This window comes from Danio aesculapii, chromosome 14 (genome assembly GCF_903798145.1).
Source record: "Danio aesculapii chromosome 14, fDanAes4.1, whole genome shotgun sequence".
Lineage (NCBI taxonomy): Eukaryota > Metazoa > Chordata > Actinopteri > Cypriniformes > Danionidae > Danio > Danio aesculapii.
In genome coordinates this window covers 17106120-17125411 of record NC_079448.1, presented here as the reverse complement: position 1 = coordinate 17125411, position 19292 = coordinate 17106120, and positions in this window count along the sequence as shown.

Sequence of the window (19292 nt, the reverse complement as noted above, 5' to 3'; positions counted from 1 at the left end):
TAACAGTTCCTTTTGCTTTGGTATTTTTTGTTTCTTTTATCGTACATACGTACTGACCAATTTCTATTTTAAAGTGAGTGAATTTAGTTTTTTTCACTGCCCATTATTATCATTTAGTTAATGGGAATAATAAAAATCACCATTATTAACAATATATCAAATTTTAAAGTCAACTGCATTCTCATAAAAACACCTTTTTCTGAATTCCAATGCAATATTCGCACTCTGCTTAACAAGAAAAAAAAAGATCACACCAAAATAATTATATATAAATACAATCATAAATAAATGAACAATACTGTCTTATTTATCATTACAGAAAGCACATTTTAAATTAACATATTTAGAAAATTTTCCAATTATGTGTTTTACAGCATAAATACGAAGAACAATTTTAAATGGTACCTCTCTAATTTTCTTTGTTATACAAAACTGTCTGGAAATCTTAATTCGTTCCAGCTGACATCTTGAAACTGTGATCTCCAAAAACCAATCGCTGAAGACACTGACAATCTGGCAAATTATTCTAAGATAATTTTTTTCCCTTTATATTTATACCTTCCAATTTAAGACTAAAATCTAAAATTTGTATTTTGAACTATAACATTTTCTAATATTTTTTTAGGCTCTAAGGGAATACCATTAATTGCCATCATATACTCTTTGACAGGTATATAAAGGGAAATTTTTTCTAGAAACTCTAAATAGGTTACCACATGACCATTACTATTTAAAAGTTGTGAAACCAGCAAAATATTATTTCTTAACCAATTAATAAAAAAAAGCTTTGTTTTGGTGTGTAATATATCTATTATTCCAAATTAAGCATTTGTGAGGGGATGGAATTGTGTTTGTGTATATATAGTCATCCATAAAAACAATGCCTGTTTGTGAAAATTAGAAAGCTTTATGGGAAGCTTACTAATATTAAAATTGCGATTAGGAGGAAAATTCAATGCCACCTACTTTTTCAAAAAAAAAAATAAAAATAAAAATAAAATAGGGATGTAATACCATAGTTTATTTTTTGAACGAATATAATTTTGCATCCACTTGATTTAAAAAATAGTGTTAGAAATTTCAAAGTCAAGTACGTTTAGCCCACCTTGATTAAATAGATCACAAAGTGGGGGGACAGTCTTAGAAGAGAACCCCAGACTTCCCTCTCCTCTAACACTTCCTCTATCTCCTTCGGTGGGATCCCGAGGCATTTCCAGACCAGCCAAGAGACATAGTCCTTCCAGCGTGTCCTGGGTCTTCCCCGAGGCCTCCTCCTGGTGGGACATGCCTGAAACACCTCCCTAGGTAGGCGATCCAGGAGGCATCCGAAACAGATGCCCGAGCCACCTCAGCTAACTTCTCCCGATGTGAAGGAGCAGCGGCTCTACTCTGAGCTCCTCTCGGGTGACAGAGCTCCTCATCCTGTCTATATTGGTGCGCCCTACCACCCTGCGAAGAAAACTCATTTTGGCCACTTGTATCCGAGATCTTGTCCTTTCGGTCATGATCCAAAGCTAACCCAAAGCTAAACCACCGCTAACCCAAAGTTACCCACTGCGCCACCGCGTCACCTCTATTTACTTTTAGATATTGTAAAAAAGAAGTTGTCGTCCAACACTTATGTACCTTTTTTATGAGAACAATTGTGTTCCTTCATTTCAGTTATACCATAAAAGGTACAGAACAATATCATAAGAGGTCTTTTCTGTACCATGTAAGGTACAACTTTTACAAAGGTACAAAACTGTTCCTTAAGGAACATTATTTGTACCACCGTGTACCTTTTTTTCTGAGAGTGTATAAAGAATATCCTTTTAAAGACCATATAATGGAGCTCATTGACTGTTTGAAATAAAAATACATGCCAATGTCCACGCTGTCATCTAGTTTTTGCATGTCATGTTCAACTTTTATGAAAATAGACAAATTATTTATAAACTTAGCAAAACATTTTGTGTTATTTCTTAATTAACCAATTAGGGCCAATTAATATTGTTTAAAAGTTTGACAAAATATTTTAGATCTTGGATTTTACTTTGAAAAGAACGTGCAACTGACTGCATAGACTTTTTCCATAATCTATAAAGTTGGGTTGGTAAAGGAACAAATTACCTTTCTGAAAACATACATTTTATAATCACACTGCAATGAAAATATACTTTATACACTACTTTGAATTAGTCCATGACAGTGTTGACACATTTTGAGGTTTGTTTACAGTTTGTCTGCTTGCAGTTTATTTATAAAAAGTGCAGGAGCTTGACCAACATAAATTTCTTACAACCTAACATCTAATTTCTACAACAACTATGTGGTTAAATAAAAAATCTCAAACTTTTTTGGAAAATTCTGATGTCTCAAAGGGACTGGATAGTGATAATGACCTAGCTCATCAAGTTAACCAACACTTATACTGTATTTTCCCAAAGGTTTCTTTGGGATATTAGATTAGATTAGATTCAACTTTATTGTCATTACACATGTACAAGTACAAGGCAACGAAATGCAGTTTAGGTCTAACCAGCAGTGCAATAGCAGCAAGTGCAGGATATAGGTATAAGTTATAAAGTGCAGTTATAGAAAAACTATGGTGTTATTTACAGATGGATGTACTATCAACATTATATACAGGTTGTATTAGCTATAAACAGATTTACAATAAATGAATATATGTACAGGATACTATTAATAGCAGAAGTGTGCAGATAGATAAACATAATTACAAATGTCCATGTGCAGTGGGTATGTCCAGTTCAAATAAATGAATCAGTGCAATGAATATGTGCAAACTTTAAATGTGCAAATGTTAAATAGTGCAGTGATTGTGAGGAGTATAAGTTAGAGGAATGTGGGGGGTGTATATATATAGGATGTAGAACGTTCTTTGCGTCAGTGGAGAATATTCTTAAACTTTTTAAATTTTATTTATTTTATTATTATTACTGCAGGTGACACGGTGGCTAAGTGGTTAGCACCATCACTCCACAGCAAGAAGGTCGCTGATTCGAGTCCCAGCTGGGTCAGTTGGCATTTCTGTGTGGAGTTTTCATATTCTCCATTTTGACATAGGTTTCCTCCCGGTTCTCTGGTTTCCCCGACAGTCCAAAGACATGTGCTATAGATGAATTGAAAAAACTAAATTGGCCGTATAGTGTATGTGTGTGAATGCAGGAGTGTATAGCTGTTTCCTGGTGTAGGGTTGCAGCTGGAAAGGCATCCGCTGTGTAAAACATATGCTGGATAAGTTGGGGGTTCATTCCACTGCAGCGACCCCTTATGAATAAAGAGACTAAGCGGAAGAAAAATTAATTAATTAATACAGCAGAATATTTTCAAGACTAAAAAATCTAAAAGTAAAAGAGATGTTTGATATAACAGTATTTGTAAAGTTTTGCCATTCTGTTTTTAAACTGATTTGTATTAATCTTCATATGGTCAAAACAGTCTATAATCCATTCATACTGTAAAACCATCCATATATAAACAATTTTTCGGCCTGCTTTCCACATCATGCCGCCCTATGCCTTCTCAATATAAAAATAACAGCCACTTCAGTTTCTGTGTTTATTTGTGCTAAATATGTCAATATTCTATGTAACACTAGATCCACAATGTAAATTTCAAGCCGCTTAATTTGTTTAATATTCAGCAACTGTGCAGAGGGTTACACTATTACAACTTTACAAAGATTATAATATTGGTTGGATCTGTTTATTACTATAATCAATATTAGTAGTTTCTGAATGTTAAATGAGTTATATATTTCTATTATTGTGGAAATATAATGTTTAATGTCTTAATATTGTCTTCTTAACTATTAGTCTAGCTTATTAGATTTACTTAATCTATTCTCCATATAACAAGTTAGCATTTTATCTGTAATTTCCTCCATAAATTTTTGAGTAAGTAAAATATCCGCAATGATTCACTTAGAAGCCTTATGGTTCAGTTCTGTCTTTGTAAATTGTATGTGTATATTCCTCATATTGTTATACAGCTATATTACATTAAAATTTCATATTAAATTCAATTTATTTCATATTATTAAAAATAAATAGAAACCATTACTTTAAATCGAATTAACTAATGCAGTATAACTTTTTAAATGATAACTTATTGTGATAGAAACATAATTACATTTATAACATAGTGGAGTTCAATGCTGAATAGTCAAGCAGAACCTGCCTTTGACTTGATTTGCTCACCAAAGTCTCTGGATTGTCGGGTGACAGTATAAAATCTGATTCATTTACACCATTTAATTGAAACATTTAATTTCACTTTGCTTTTAACAATAAAACAAATAAACAAACAAAGAATTACATTAAATTTAAAATGTTTTCGTGACATTCTCCCTCTTTTCTTAGTTAGGAATCAAATGTTAACTTTGGCCCCAGGCACTAGATTTGGGAATCTCTGATCTAGACCAAACTTTCTCGGGTTTCCCCTAAACATTTCCCCTAAACTCCCCAAAATAACAATGCCAGTGACTCACGACCCCCACATTCCACTGAGGTGATTATAAATATACAAATGTTGCACACAACAAGGCCTATATAGACACAAGCACATTGACAACATAAAAAAAGTGCAACAGTCTTAGAACTATAGGCTCTAATTTATAGTCATGATGACTAAAATGATGGCTAATGTTTTTTTTTTTTTTTTTTTTTTGCACGTTGTTGCTTTTTATGTAACTAATAACTACTATTTTCGTCTTCTGTGGTTTATGGATAAAATGTGGTAATTCTAATAATTAAAAAATGTATTTAATTGATCTAGACGATAGATTTTAACAAAAAAAACTCTCTCTTTGTCTCTCACTGCTGTTGTTGTTCTATCAATTAAACCAAGATAAACACATTTCGTTTCTTTCCTGCAGTTATACAGTAGCTTGCAAATTCAATAAAATTCTGAATTGTTCATTTTGTAATTGTTCATTTTTTAATAGTTTAAAAGTTTTCTTTTGAAACTTGCTCAATCACATTCATTTATCCACCTACTCTTTTTCTTACCTGCTTTACTTTTGAATAGTCCCCCTAGCAGTTAGTCATTTTTAACTATTCCGCTGAGCAAATACCTGACAATTCATCCAACACTGTGTAAGGCCAATGGCTAATTCTGTGCTTGATCCAATTATAATCTTTGTATGACTGCATGCCTCCACTAATCTCCATTAACTCTCCAATCTCAATTCATTCTCATTATTATAACTGCCCCAAAAGGCATACAAATCTCTACATAATATAACTTTGCCTGAAATTAAGTCTGAAATGAACTGAATTATTGTGTTGTGGGTCTTAAATAAACAGGTCTTAATTTTTCATTGTAAAACACCCATACAGTCACCAATGATCCATCTCAATAAAATACAATCCGTCTCAATTTTATTTATTAACCTTATTTACCAGTATGGTTCAATAATCTTTCTTAAAATTGTGTTTAAAAAAGTTGTATTTATAACTAGTGATGACACTGACCTGGACAGACTGTTGTGTATACATATTATAGGATTTAAAACGTGTTATTTTATTCAGGGAAACTTATGTTTAAAAGTGTATAGAGTAAATTTAGCTTGTTTTGAGAACATTTTTAAAATATGTGGCTAAGAAATAACTAAATTACAAAATTGTTTTTTGATTGAGCAAGCAAATATCTTTTTCAACCCTAGTGTTTAGCCTTGTATAAGTTAGAAATTTAAGAATGGTCTTAAAAAGGTCTTAAAAGGTCTTAAATTTGACTTCCTGAAACCTGCAGAAGCCCTGATGATTTCTTTAATAATATTACATTTATATTTATTTATTTAATTGAAGCAACTTAGAAGAACAGCAGAGGCAATCAGACCAATACAATTAAAGTGCTATGACAAGTTTAATTAGTTCTGATTAATAGAATAACATATATGTAGTGAGGTTTTTAAAATAAATTCATTATAAAATAGATTGAATAGACAATGCTATTTTTCTGTTTGTCCAAACTACTTGTCAAATAGTTTTTTCTTCAATCCACTAATCTATATGAGCAATATCACATGAGTAGAAGTGCGATGTGGCTGTATATCGGCACTGGTGAGAGGTGTGCGTTGTCCCTTAGTGTCCCACCAGTGACGATGTACAGCCACATCGCACTGCTACTCAAGTGATATTGTGTTTATACAACAGTTTGACATAATTGTGTATATAAAAAAGAAAATCAAACACGGAGAGTTTAAAACCCTTTTGTATAAGGAACTACTTTCTTCCGCCATTCTTTCACATCTGCAGAGGATGTCAGAATAGCAGAAACCGTTGCTACTTCACAAACATCACTTTAGAGCTAGTATTTGAATGATTCTCTAGCGTAATTTATAAGGTAATGGCAAAACAGGTGAGTTTGCTCACATTTTCAGATTATAAGGTTAAACGACATGAAATGCCATCAGTCTACAGAAATTTCCCAGTATTTTTTCTGTTGTAATCGGGAAATAACAATAATTATCCCTGAAAAAAAAGCAACGCAATCACTACCAGATTGCTGATGTGTTTGCGATAAGGAAAAACAGCAACATGTGCGGGCATTTCCTCTTTCTTTCTGTTGAAGTAGTCTGCAGTAACGAAAACAGGAGACTTATTAGAAACAAACAGATGGTCAACTAAAAGGTAACTCAGGGTTATACAAAGAGTAAGCGTCAACACAAAAGAGTCAACACAAAATACATGCATTCCTAATGTGAGTCCCATCTTACACTCAACACACTACAATTACTTTGGTAAAAATACAGCACTGCAACATACAAAAGAGAGAGATCGACTTAGAAAGTCACCAGTTTTATAATGATTTGATCAGCTGTAGTTTAAAATTCCATTGGGTTTTTCCTCTTCTGAGGGCTTATTTTGTTGTCTCTGTCGTCATCTTGTGGATGACGCTGCATAGTTGCAATCTAAACAACTTCATTCTTGCCTAAAAAAGTCCAACAGCTGCAATATTTGTCAAACTTGTCAAACTGTAGTGAGTTTATTCATCTGCTGTCACTCTATGTAAGCGGAGTAATACAGAAGGGTGAGGAGGCTGTGGGAATTCTGATATTACAGAATATCACACTGCTATCAGCCAATCAGATTCGAGATCCAGACAGAACTGTTGTGTGTGTATATATATATATATATATATATATATATATATATACAGCCTGATCTCACGATAAAACACAACCATTTACGTTTTGTCAGTTTAGTGGCTAATTCCTACGAATTTGTACGAGTTCAGCCACACGAAAATGTATGATTTTAAAAAGGAGGTCATCATTGGGTAAATAGTACTAAATAGTACTTATAGCACTAAATAGTACGAATTAGATCGTACGAATTACGAATTAGCCACTAAATCAAAAAGTTACGAATTGCCGTGAGATTGTGTTGATATATACAGTATATGTCACCATCCTCCACTTTGTCTCCGTTCCCCTAGAGGTCCCCATGTTTCCCCTCTACCTTTGTTCTTCCTCATGTGTCCTTGTTTACTTAATTTTGATCACCTGTGACTTGTTCCAGCCTGTGTATTTAAGTTGTCACTTTGTCTGTGTTCCTCACTCGGTTTTTGAGTCATCCCTGGTGAACTTGCCTGAGCTATGTGTAGTAAGACGTTAAGTTTTATTTTCCCTGTTGCTGGCTGTCTTATTGTCTATTTGGTTTCTCCCCTCGTGGAGTTTTCTTTACATGTTTATTATACTGTTAAAATATCTTGTATTCCTCATTCTGAGAAGAACCTTAGTTGTCTGTTTTGCTACCTCATTTTTGAGAAGAATCTAAGCTGACCTTTTTTTAATAAATCCTTGTTTTCTGGATTCCCTCTTGGAGTGTATTCATTTGGATCTACCTCAACTACCCCTGTGGCTCAGTGGTACATACACCAGTCTCCAAACCAGAGACCCGGGTTCAAGATCTGACCGTGACAGAAAAACCGAGTCAGACATGGACCCAGAGACACTCAGTACCAAAGATCTGTTGGTGGGGATTGGCAGTCATGAAGCTTCGTTCCAGCGTCATGAAGAGGTCCTCCGTCGTCAAGAGGAGTTGATGACAAAACACTCAGAGCTCCGTGCTGATGTCATGTTGTACATCTGGCAACTCTTTGAAAGCCTCCCTGGTGCTTCTCCTGCTACACCTCCTCTAAGTACCAACAGTCCTCCCATAGCTTCAGTAGCTGCTCCGACTTCCACCCCCCAAGACATTCTCTGGAGATCCTAGTTCCTGTCAGGGATTTCTCACTCAGTGTTCTCTCACTTTTAAGCTTCAGCCCTCAAGTTTTCCCACTGACTGCTCGAAGATTGCTTATATTATCACCCTTCTGACTGACAAGGTATTATATTGGGCCTCTGCGGCGTGGCAGTCCCAGCCTAGTTATTCCAAGTCATACACAGCCTTTGAGAAGTACTTCAAGAAGGTGTTCAACCATCCGGTTAGTGGACAGGCGGCTTCCAAACGTCTACTTGCTCTCCGTCAAGGTCCACGCAGCACTGCAGACTTCGCCATTGAGTTTCGAACTATTGCAGCAGGCAGTGGATGGAATGACGAAGCCTTAAGGGTCTGCTTTCTGGGGGGATTAGCTGAATCTCTTCAAGATGAGTTGCCCACCCGGGAACCAGCCAAAGACCTTGAATCCATTATTGATATGGCCATTCGCCTTGATATTCGCCTGAGAGAACAAAGAATGACTCGAGGCAGAGCATTCCAGTCCCAAGCTCCTGTTCGCAAACCTGCATCCCCAGTTTATGCCCCACCAGTCAGACTTCTCCTAGTCAATGAACAAGCACCCGAGCCTCCAGAAGATATGCAGCTAGGTCGTTCCAGACTCTCTCCCAATGAAAGGGAACGACGCATGAGGGAACGATGCCTTTACTGTGGTACGTCTGGTCACTTTCGATCCACTTGTCCAGAACTGTCGGGAAACGATGGTCCCCACCTAGTTACAGGAGGACTTTGATGGGGAAAATAAGTCCAGGCAATGATCAATGATCGTCCAGGCAATGATCCCTACCCACCTTCTCCCTCATCCCCAGGCAGTAACTGCATTGGATGGTAGACCCCTTGAACCTGGCAAAGTAACTGAGGGCACTTAGTCCCTAAAACTTTTGAAAAAAGTTTTTTTCAAAAGAACCTTTTGAAAAAACCATTGCTAAACATCAGCAGGAGAAGACTTTCTACCTTATTGACTCCCCCGAGTATCCTGTCATTCTTGGTCATCCCTGGCTGCACAGACATAATCCCCTCACCAACTGGTCTACTGGTTCCATTCTAGATTGGATTGTACATTGTCACCCCATGTCACCTGGAGACGGACCCTAGCAAGATTAAGGCTGTTCTCAACTGCCCTATTCCAACCACAGTAAAAGAGGTGCAACGGTTTGTGGGTTTTGCTAACTTTTACAAGAAGTTTATCAGAAATTTTAGCTCGGTTGTGGCTCCCTTGACAGCGCTGACAAGGGGAGGAGGAGTCAAGATTGACTGGGGTCCTGAAGCAGCGGGTGCCTTCCAGGATCTCAAGTAATGATTCACCTCAGCTCCCATTCTCTCTATCCCTAATCCAGACATACCCTTTATGGTGGAGGTGGATGCCTCAGAAGTGGGTGTAGGAGCCATTTTATCACAGAGGAATGAGGATGGAAGACTACACCCCTGTGCTTTCATGTCACGTCGCCTGTCTAATGCCGAGCACAACTACCATGTGTGGGATCGAGAGCTGCTCGCTGTTAAGTTGGCCTTGGAAGAGTGGTGCCATTGGCTTGAGGGTGCTCAACATCCTTTCCAGGTTCTTACGGACCATAAGAACCTGGAATATCTCCAGCAGGCCAAGCGACTGAACCTTCGGTAGGCTCGATGGTCTCTGTTTTTTAACAGATTTCAGTTCACCCTGACTTATAGACCTGGTTCCAAGAACTTCAAGCCAGACGCCTTGTCCCGAGCCTACTCTCCTGAGACCCATGAAAAACTTGTTTCTTCTATTATTCCTTGTTCAAGGATTGTTGCTTCCCTCAGATGGGATCTGGAACAAGTAGTCCGTAAGGCCCAAACGACGGAACCTGATCCAGGCAGTGGGCCGTTGGGTGCTCTGTATGTCCCTCGATCAGCGCGAGCTCAGGTCTTGCAGTGGGGTCACTAGTCCCTATTGACCTGCCACCCAGGTAGCACCCATACTCTAGAATTCCTTCAACGTCGCTTTTGGTGGCCTTCCATGAAGGAAGATGTTAAAGCTTATGTGGAGGCCTGCCAAGTATGTTGCCAGGGAAAATCATCACACCAGCGACCTCAGGGGCTGCTCTATCCCTTACCTGTTCCCCACTGGCCTTGGTCACACCTCTCCCTGGACTTCATTATGGGACTTCCACCCTCCCAGGGCAACACTGTCGTACTGGTTGTAGTGGACTGATTTTCTAAGGCTGCTCAGTTCATTCCCCTGCCCAAGTTACCATCAACCAAGAAGACTGCTGAGCTCATAATGAGCCATGTTTTCAGAGTTTTTGGCATTCCCCAAGATATTGTATCGGACCGAAGTCCACAATTTTTGTCCAGATTCTGGGGGGCTTTTTGCAGACTCTTTGGGACCACTGCCAGCTTATCATCCGTGTTCCATCCGGAGTCTAATGGCTCGTTTCCACTGACCGGTACGGTACGGTTTGGTTCGGTTTGGTACGGGTCACCTTTATCAGGCTTGCGTTTCCACTAACAAGGGTACCCTTTTGGTGGGCGTGGTGTATGACAGACAGTTTCAGTCGATGTCATTCTCGCTCGAGGAAATGTCTACAATAAAGCTGTACAGGTCACTTACATATCATATGAGAAGCACTTCTCACAAAACAGATGCTTCATACACATAAATGCTTGTGTAGAAATGTTTATTAGTAATTTTTCAATGAACATGAGTTGATTATAACTGCAGATCAATGATAGTGCGAAACAGCCTACTGTAACGTCTGTAATTATATTAAATAACTAAATAAATGAACATATATAGACGCATACAGCCCCTTACAGTCTCCGAAATGTTACCAACTACAGAAGAACTACACACAGCAGACATTTTCGTCCGTATTTAGGTTCAAAACAATACAAATTATAGCCTAGTCAGTGAAAACCTCTCATCTGTGTCTGTAATCTTCCGCAGCACATGTAGCCTCTGTTAGACAGTAATTCCGTCAATCTGAGTTCATAATAGTCCAAAATGTGAAGATAATAAGTTAGTTATACATGGCATTTTGTTCATGTTTGCTGAAAAAAGAATGTGCTCCTTTTTTCCGGCTTCTCCTTTGTTTCTTCACGCTTCACTCTCGCGTTTGTCAGTGTCTGACAGGATCGGGTTTTAAAAGCACATCAATAATCAAGCGCAGGTTATTATCATCAGCTCAAGAAGTTTGTTATTTCAGATATAATGTTAGACGCGCGCAAGCGCTAGCAAGAAAGCGAAACGACGAAATGACGACAAGGTTTGTTTGAGCCCAGGTCGACCATGGCTCGTTATTATATGTATAAATTATTCCGCTGTAATGTCTCGGCTCGTCGGCTGTGTATTTCAAACATGGCGGGTTTTTTGTTTTCATTCTGGCTTGTTGCGTAAGCGAATGACGTATCTCTGTAAACCAATAGCATTCAGCTGCGCGTCTAGCTCCGCCTTTTGGTACCCTTTCTCGTCTTTGGTACCCTTTCTAAAGGGTGCCGAAAAAGTGGTACGGTACGGTTCGGTTCGGTACGCTTTTTGACAGTGGAAACGGCTATAAAAGCGTACCAAACCAAACCGAACCGTACCGTACCACTCAGTGGAAACGGGCCATAATGGTCAGACCGAACGAGTTAACCAAGATCTGGAAACCACTCTACGGTGCATGGCAGCCAATAACCCCACCACTTGGTCTTCTTACATAATGTGGGCCGAATATGCCCTCAAGTCCTCAGCCACTGGACTTTTCCCTTTTGAATGCCAATTTGGTTATACCCCTCCATTGTTTCCTGAGAAAGAGGTGCAGGTGGGAGTCTTCATTCGACGCTGTCGACTAACCTGGAGGAGAGCTAGAAACACTCTCCTTCGAACCTCCCTGAGATACCAGCATCAGGCTAATTGCTGTCTTCGAAGGGCCCCTGCTCTCCGTACTGGTCAGGGAGTCTGGTTGGCCACTAAGAACCTTCCGCTCCGGGTTGAGTCCAGAAAATTGTCCCAGAAGTTCATTGGACCATTTAAAATAGCCAGGAAATTTAACCCTGATTCTTATCGTTTATTTCTTCCTCTAAGAATTAATCTCACATTCCATGTCTCTTTATTAAAACCTGTCTTGTCTTCTCCTAAACATAATCTTGGGTGTGTTAAGAAAAAAGACTTGTTAGAGTTTAGTCATTACTTTGAAGATTTTGAAGAAGTTTTGAGGTTTCCGTGCTGAATTGTAGCCTACATGCTTCAGGAGTTGGTAGCTTTATTATTAACAATCTGTTTTGGCTTCACACAGTGAGCTATGCTAGTTTTGAGATTAGTCTCAATCCATAGAATGCATTCTTAGAGCATTTGTTAACTTTGAACTGCAACAAATAGAAAGCATCAAGATTGTTTGGCTCAGAGCAAACTCTGTTCCAGAGAAATTTATTTCACAAGGTGATTGATATGAAGGTGTTTTAAAATAATTGGTTCAAAATTAATTTAGCTCTTGGGCTTCATTTTCAGTCAAAATTACAGTTAAAATAACACAATTCAAATGAGTGAAAATGTGTGTAATAATTAAATTTAGCTATATGCTAGCAGTACTTTTATTTAAATAGCTAAAAACTTAGCTGTTTTGGTTTGGCACATGTAGGCAAGTCGTTTAACCAGCAGGTTGCAGTAAATGTAAGGTTCATGAAAGTGATTTTGTGTGTTAGAATGGCCTTCTGGAGGGCATAAGACTGACATATTGAGATTAGTTGTAAAGGTACAGAGACAGTGGTAATTCTGCTTTCTGGCAACTGATATCAATTGTTAGAGGTGTGACATTCTCTCTTTGACATTTTAAGAACTCTCTGTGTTGCAGTTTCGATCAGTTCCAGAGGTTTGATTGTACTGGCTGGAAGACCTGCTTATAGAGAGTAATAAAATAATCAGAATAAATGTATTCTAGCTCAGTTCCTTTTCCCAAAATTCTATATTATGTGCATTATTTGTAAAAGATTATACACCTTCCTCCACCTTGATGGCCATTCGATTTAAAGCTTGAGACATTCCATTGCAAAATAATCTGTTTTTATTTTTCAGTGTTCAGAACGCTGCACACCGAGGACATCTTCTGGTTAAAGCCATGTACTGTAAGTGCACTTACAGTGATACTGTTCATGGATATAACGCTAATGTAAAAAATTTTTTATTAGTGTTATATATCAATATTCTTAATGTATATAATAATAATAAATATAATAATAAGAATATTTTCAATATCTGTCCTGTAATTATTATTATTATTCATTAATTAATTCATTCATTTTCTTTTTCGGCTTATGCCCTTTATTAATCAGAGGTCACCACAGCGGAATGAACTGCTAACTGCCAGTCCTTCTAGCTGCAACCCAACACTGAGAAATTATTATTATTATATAACACAAATTATGTTAATGCATAATTACAAGACCAATCCTGACATGCTTTTCTACTTTTCTTACATGTTAAATGGGGAAACAGAAACTTACATGACATTAATTTTTGAAATATAGGAATGATCACTATGTTAATAATAAGATAAACTAGCATTTTCGGTAACACTTTATTATAACTATACACTATAAATCATTTATTAAGCATTAGAAAGTAGTGAATTCATTAAGCATTAACAGAATGTGTAAGTAAATAATTAATAAACTATTTAAATCAACATTTATATATTTTATTATTCAGCCATATAGTAACCATTGTTACTCTGTGTGTTAATAAATGCTTTATTAACTCAACTTCATGCAGTTTTGTGACCTATATCTAAAGTGAGGACTATTTACGCTTTGTAAATCCCTTATGACAATTAAAGGCTCAGTATCAAAGGAATAATAAATGTTTGGAATCTTATTTAAAAAATAAAATGACTGTAAACTTTAAACATTGCCTATTAACAGGAGTGTCAAAATACAATTAGCAATAAATTAAATTAAATTAAATCGGATGAAACAACAACAATATATTAATTTAACAATATATTATGATACAACATTTCAGTGTTATTTAGCGAAGCTTAAACTGTAAACAGTAATTTTATTTTGCATGAGATTGCAAAGGTTTATTTTTCATTTGATAGTTTCATTTGTGTATCTTTAATTGAATAGAAATGAATAAAGTAATTTATTTTCTTTTTTGCTGTTTACACAAAAAAGCTACACAGTGGCACAAATAATGTTCCTTTGTAAAAGTTGTACCTTATATGATACAGAAAAGACCTCGTATGATACTGTTTTGTACCTTTTATGGTACAACTAAAATGAAGATAAACAATTGTTCTCATAAAAAAGGTACATTTTATATTATCTATGAAAATAAATATTATTGGACAGGCAAAGTGATTTTCTGAATAATTTCCATGTTAAAACATAAAGCATCATTTAAAAGCATATGCTTAAAGAAACTCTAATAAACATTAAATAAACAAGTAAATAAACATTAATTATTAAGTTCTATAAAACAAAACAACTGGTAAAACATTAAATTATAGGTATTGTAAATTATTTATATTTTTATTTTATTTGTATTTATATTTTGCATAGGAGAATGTATTTTTGTGAAAAGTGTTGTGAAATTGTCAGTAAAAAATAGATCTTTTGATTTATGTTAAAGTATTTTTTATTCTTTATTGTAAACGGAAAAGCTGCATTTACACAAAAAGGTAAAAAAACATTGTTTAAAAAAGTATTTGATGTTTTATATTTACTGAAAATAAATTGACACATTTTGGATATAGCAAAATGCTTTCATTTTCAAAAGTTCATGAAGGAACACATTTGACACTAAATGTCTTGTCATTGTAGTGGTACCTTCATGGATCAGATTTGTATATTTGATGAAGGGACAATATTGTATCTGCAGGTTTTAAAAAACAAAGGTACATTTTGTTTTCCCATGGTGCAAATCATGTCCTTAAAGGTTAAAAAATGCAATGGTACAACTTTGTTTCTTTGTCTTAATATAGAATTATGTTCCATAAAACGTTATACCCCAGTGACAAGGGTTTGTACCTTCTTTGGTACAACATTGTATAATTTTTTTCTGAGAGTGTGGAATATAAATGAGCCTTTCACTGTAATTTTTTTTAAAGAACTTATAAAGCATAAATAGTCCTCACTTTAGATTAGGTCACAAAACTGGATGAAGTTGAGTTAATAAAGCCTTTATTAAAATATAAATTAACTATAAGTCTATGCATGAATAGTAAGATACATTTACATATGCATTCTGAATTATCTTAAAAAACACCAACTATTCCTAAATAACTAGTTTATAAATGAATTAAGTAATGAAAAATAATTCATTCATTCATTTTCTTTTCGGCTTAGTCCCTTTATTAATCCGGGGTCGCCACAGTGGAATGAACCACCAACTTATCCAGCACCTGTTCCACGCAGCGGATGTCCTTCCAGCTGCAACCCATCTCTGGGAAACAAACGCACTCATTCACACTCATACACTATGGACAATTTAGCCTACCTGTACCACCTGTACCGCATGTCTTTGGACTGTGGGGGAAACCGGAGCACCCGGAGGAAACCCATGCTAACGCAGGGAGAACATGCAAACTTCAAATGACCCAGCTGAGGCTCGAACCAGTGACCTTCTTGCTGTGAGGTGACAGCACTACCTACTGCGCCACTGCATCGCCAATAATAATTAACAAAGTATAAAAACACAATCATTAGGTACATTATAAATGTGCTTATTATACTTCAAGAATACAGCATTTGTATCTGCAGTTATAAACTGCTTACTAACATCTATTAATGTAGAGTTAATACTTGACAGATAATGAATTCACTATTTACTAACGCTTAATAAATGATTCATAGTGTGTAGTTATTATAAAGTGTTACCGCATTTTCCTGATTTGTAATGTGGTAATATTATATATGTTACAAATGGAAAGCCTTCAATATATAAGCTTCCCTTCCTTCACAAATATCAAGTTTATTTATTTATAAAGAGAAAGAGAGAGAGAGATCCTAAAAAATGTGTGTCGTTGTCTTCATGTAAATATAGCATGTATTTACTACAATTTCATAGGTGTCCATTAGGTGTCTCTGTAAGACTGTTGGACATCACAGCAGAATCCTCTCCTTTTATTGATATTAGACATACACATACATATACACTTACCTTACAGGGATAGTTTACCCCAAAAATATAATTCTGTTATCATTTAGTCACCCTTGACATGTTCTAAACTGATTTGAGATTTTTTTGTTCTGTTGATTACAAAGGAAGATATTTTGAAGAATGTTGGAAACCGGTAACCATTGACATTCACTGTAGGAAAAACAAAAATGAAAGTCAATACACCTTCTTTTGTGTCAAACTCAACATTTTTGTAGTTCGTAGAACAAGTCAAGGGTGAGTAAATTATGACAGGACTTAAATATTTGGGTTAATTAGCCCTTATATAGGCCTAAATCTACAATGTGTTTACAAATGGATATGAGTGCATTTAGAAATGCATAATATATAGTTATGAACCGCTTATAATTTTACTTTTAAACTCATGTGCAGAGTTATGCCGGCAATGTGTGTGTTTCCTGCACTGGCCTGTAGTCTGGGCTATAATGGCAGTGCCGATGACAGCTTCTCTCTTTCAGACTGCTGCTTTAGTTGTTAGAAGCAGTCAGACATCCATCAGCACATCAGCAGCCGCACCACTACAAAGAGCTTGTAACTTATCATAATAGTAACCGAGTTGCAATCATAACATTTACCCAGCAAAAGTGAAACACCAACATATTGTGTCGGCAGGTCGGGGCAAAGCTCTGGCACTCAGAATGAAGCATGTTTGTGGTTCTGCTTCATACCGCACTGGCAGAGATACTGTAGACAACTGAGGAAGGATAGGGCCGTTTGGAGGTGAATGCGATGCAAGACTTGCGGTTTCAGGATCAGCTTTAACAGTGACCCTTAAATCAGTTTATTTGGTGCTGAAAGATATTCAGTTCGAGGGCTCATTTTATTATTGTGCCAAGAAAGACTGCCAGACTGCTTCTGGTGTGAAAGAACGTTCTTTTTTTAAGAACATTCTTTTAAATAGTAATCGTTTTAAAAGGAACTCTGGATAATAAAACTTGAATCGCTAATATATAATGTAAACTATGTATATTGGTGAATTATTCCATGCTCTGTTGAAATTCTTGATTCTGATTGGAGGTGCGCAATAAATTTGTTTAATGCACAGGTAGTTCTAGTTAGTTTTTTCACAGTTCAAATTAAATGAGCTATCATCAAACATTAGCAATAAACATAGTTACTCAATGAGAGTTGCAAAAGCCTTCATTCATCTAATGAAGATGGAGATCAACCAATATGCAAAAAAAAATTGTTTATCATTTGGAAAAGTGGCATAAGATAGATTTTTCTCGCAAATTCATCCCAATCATTACAAATACAGCAGAAGACCTATTGTAACCTGCATGGACACAAGATTTTCACAAAAATCAGTGAAGTTTGGTGAAGGAAAAATCATGGTTTGGGGTTACATTCAGTATGGGGGTGTGCGAGAGATCTACAGAGTGGATGGCAACATCAACAGCCTGGGGTATTAAGACATTTGTGCTGCCCTTTACATTACAAACCACAGGAGAGGGCAAATTCTTCAGCCTCCACATCAAAGTTCCTGAAAGCAAACACGATCAAGGTGCTTCAGGATTGGTCAGCCCAATCACCAGACATAAACATTATTGAACATGCCTGGGTTAAGATGAAGGAGGAGGCATTGAAGATGAATCCAAAGAATCCTGATGAACTCCTGGGAGTCCTGCAAGAACACTTTCTTTGATTTTCTTTGACTTCGACAATGGCTTTATAAAGAAGTTATTTAAGTCATTGCAGAGATGTATGGATGCAGTCGTCCAAGCTCATGGGAGTCATTCACAATATTAATTATTTTTCCACTGCAACATGACTTTATATTCTATACTGTACATTATTTCTGTTAAGTGACTGACTTTTGTCTAAGGAAAGTCAGACCTTACTGTTCTAATTAAATAATTATAAATCAAGGCATGATCATATATTATTTTCCATGTGAACATGGGGAGAACATGCAAATTCCACACAGAAACGCCAACTGAACTAGCTGGGACTCAAACCAGCCACCCTTTTGCTGTGAGGCAACAGTGCTAACCACTGAGCCACCGTGTCGCTCATTGCATTGTTTAATTTATTATTATTATTATTATCATCATCATCATCATCATCATCATTACTTTTTAAAACCTTTTTTTTTACTATAGGGACAGCCATTTAAATGCAGTGTTTGACAGTAGTTGATCACAATGAACTTCTGGGGCTGGCTGTTACTATTTTACTGTAACACACAACCCAGAATGAAAAACACTGACATGATTCTACATTATGTAGGTGGGTTTTAGTTGTAATTTCCATTTAAAAATGCATCAAGAAAAGTGATTGAAGTCTTAGGAAGATAGGGGAGAATAGAATGGAAAGATGCCAGTAGATGAAAAAAAGAACCTTTCCTAACAAAGTCTCTGTATCCAATGTGGAGATAACAATGGTGTTGAAACTGTTTGTACAACTTTGCAAATAGATGTTGACAAGCATCAACAAGTTGAGCATCTATCACTTTTGGTCTCTTCCATTCCATTTAGAGGGTTCACTCAACATTGCAAATCATTGCCATGGTGACTCCTTTCTTTCTCAATTTTCCCCAAGTCTTACTGGGTCATGACAGTTAAATGAACTGGTCAGTTGTTGCTAAACTTGCTAATTGTATGCAAATACTGGTGAACCTGAGGGGATGTTCTCAGAATCTTCCCATCCATGTCGACATTGCAAAAAGAAGATGTGACTACTGGCAATCACAACTGGCAATCCAGAGTTGGGGTTGATAAACAAGTAGATGGTCAGTACAGGCAGGCAGCAGACAACATAAAGGCAAGGGAAACACGTTGTAATGCACACAAACAGTATAACAAGACTCAGCAATGAGTGTCTCAAAGTGAGCCGTATATATGTGTGTGATCAGTATTTGAGCAGCATCAGCTGTGTGAGTGCAATCTATGGAGACTTGGAGCAGGTGTGTGAGTGTGTGTTGCATGACTGGAACTTATAGT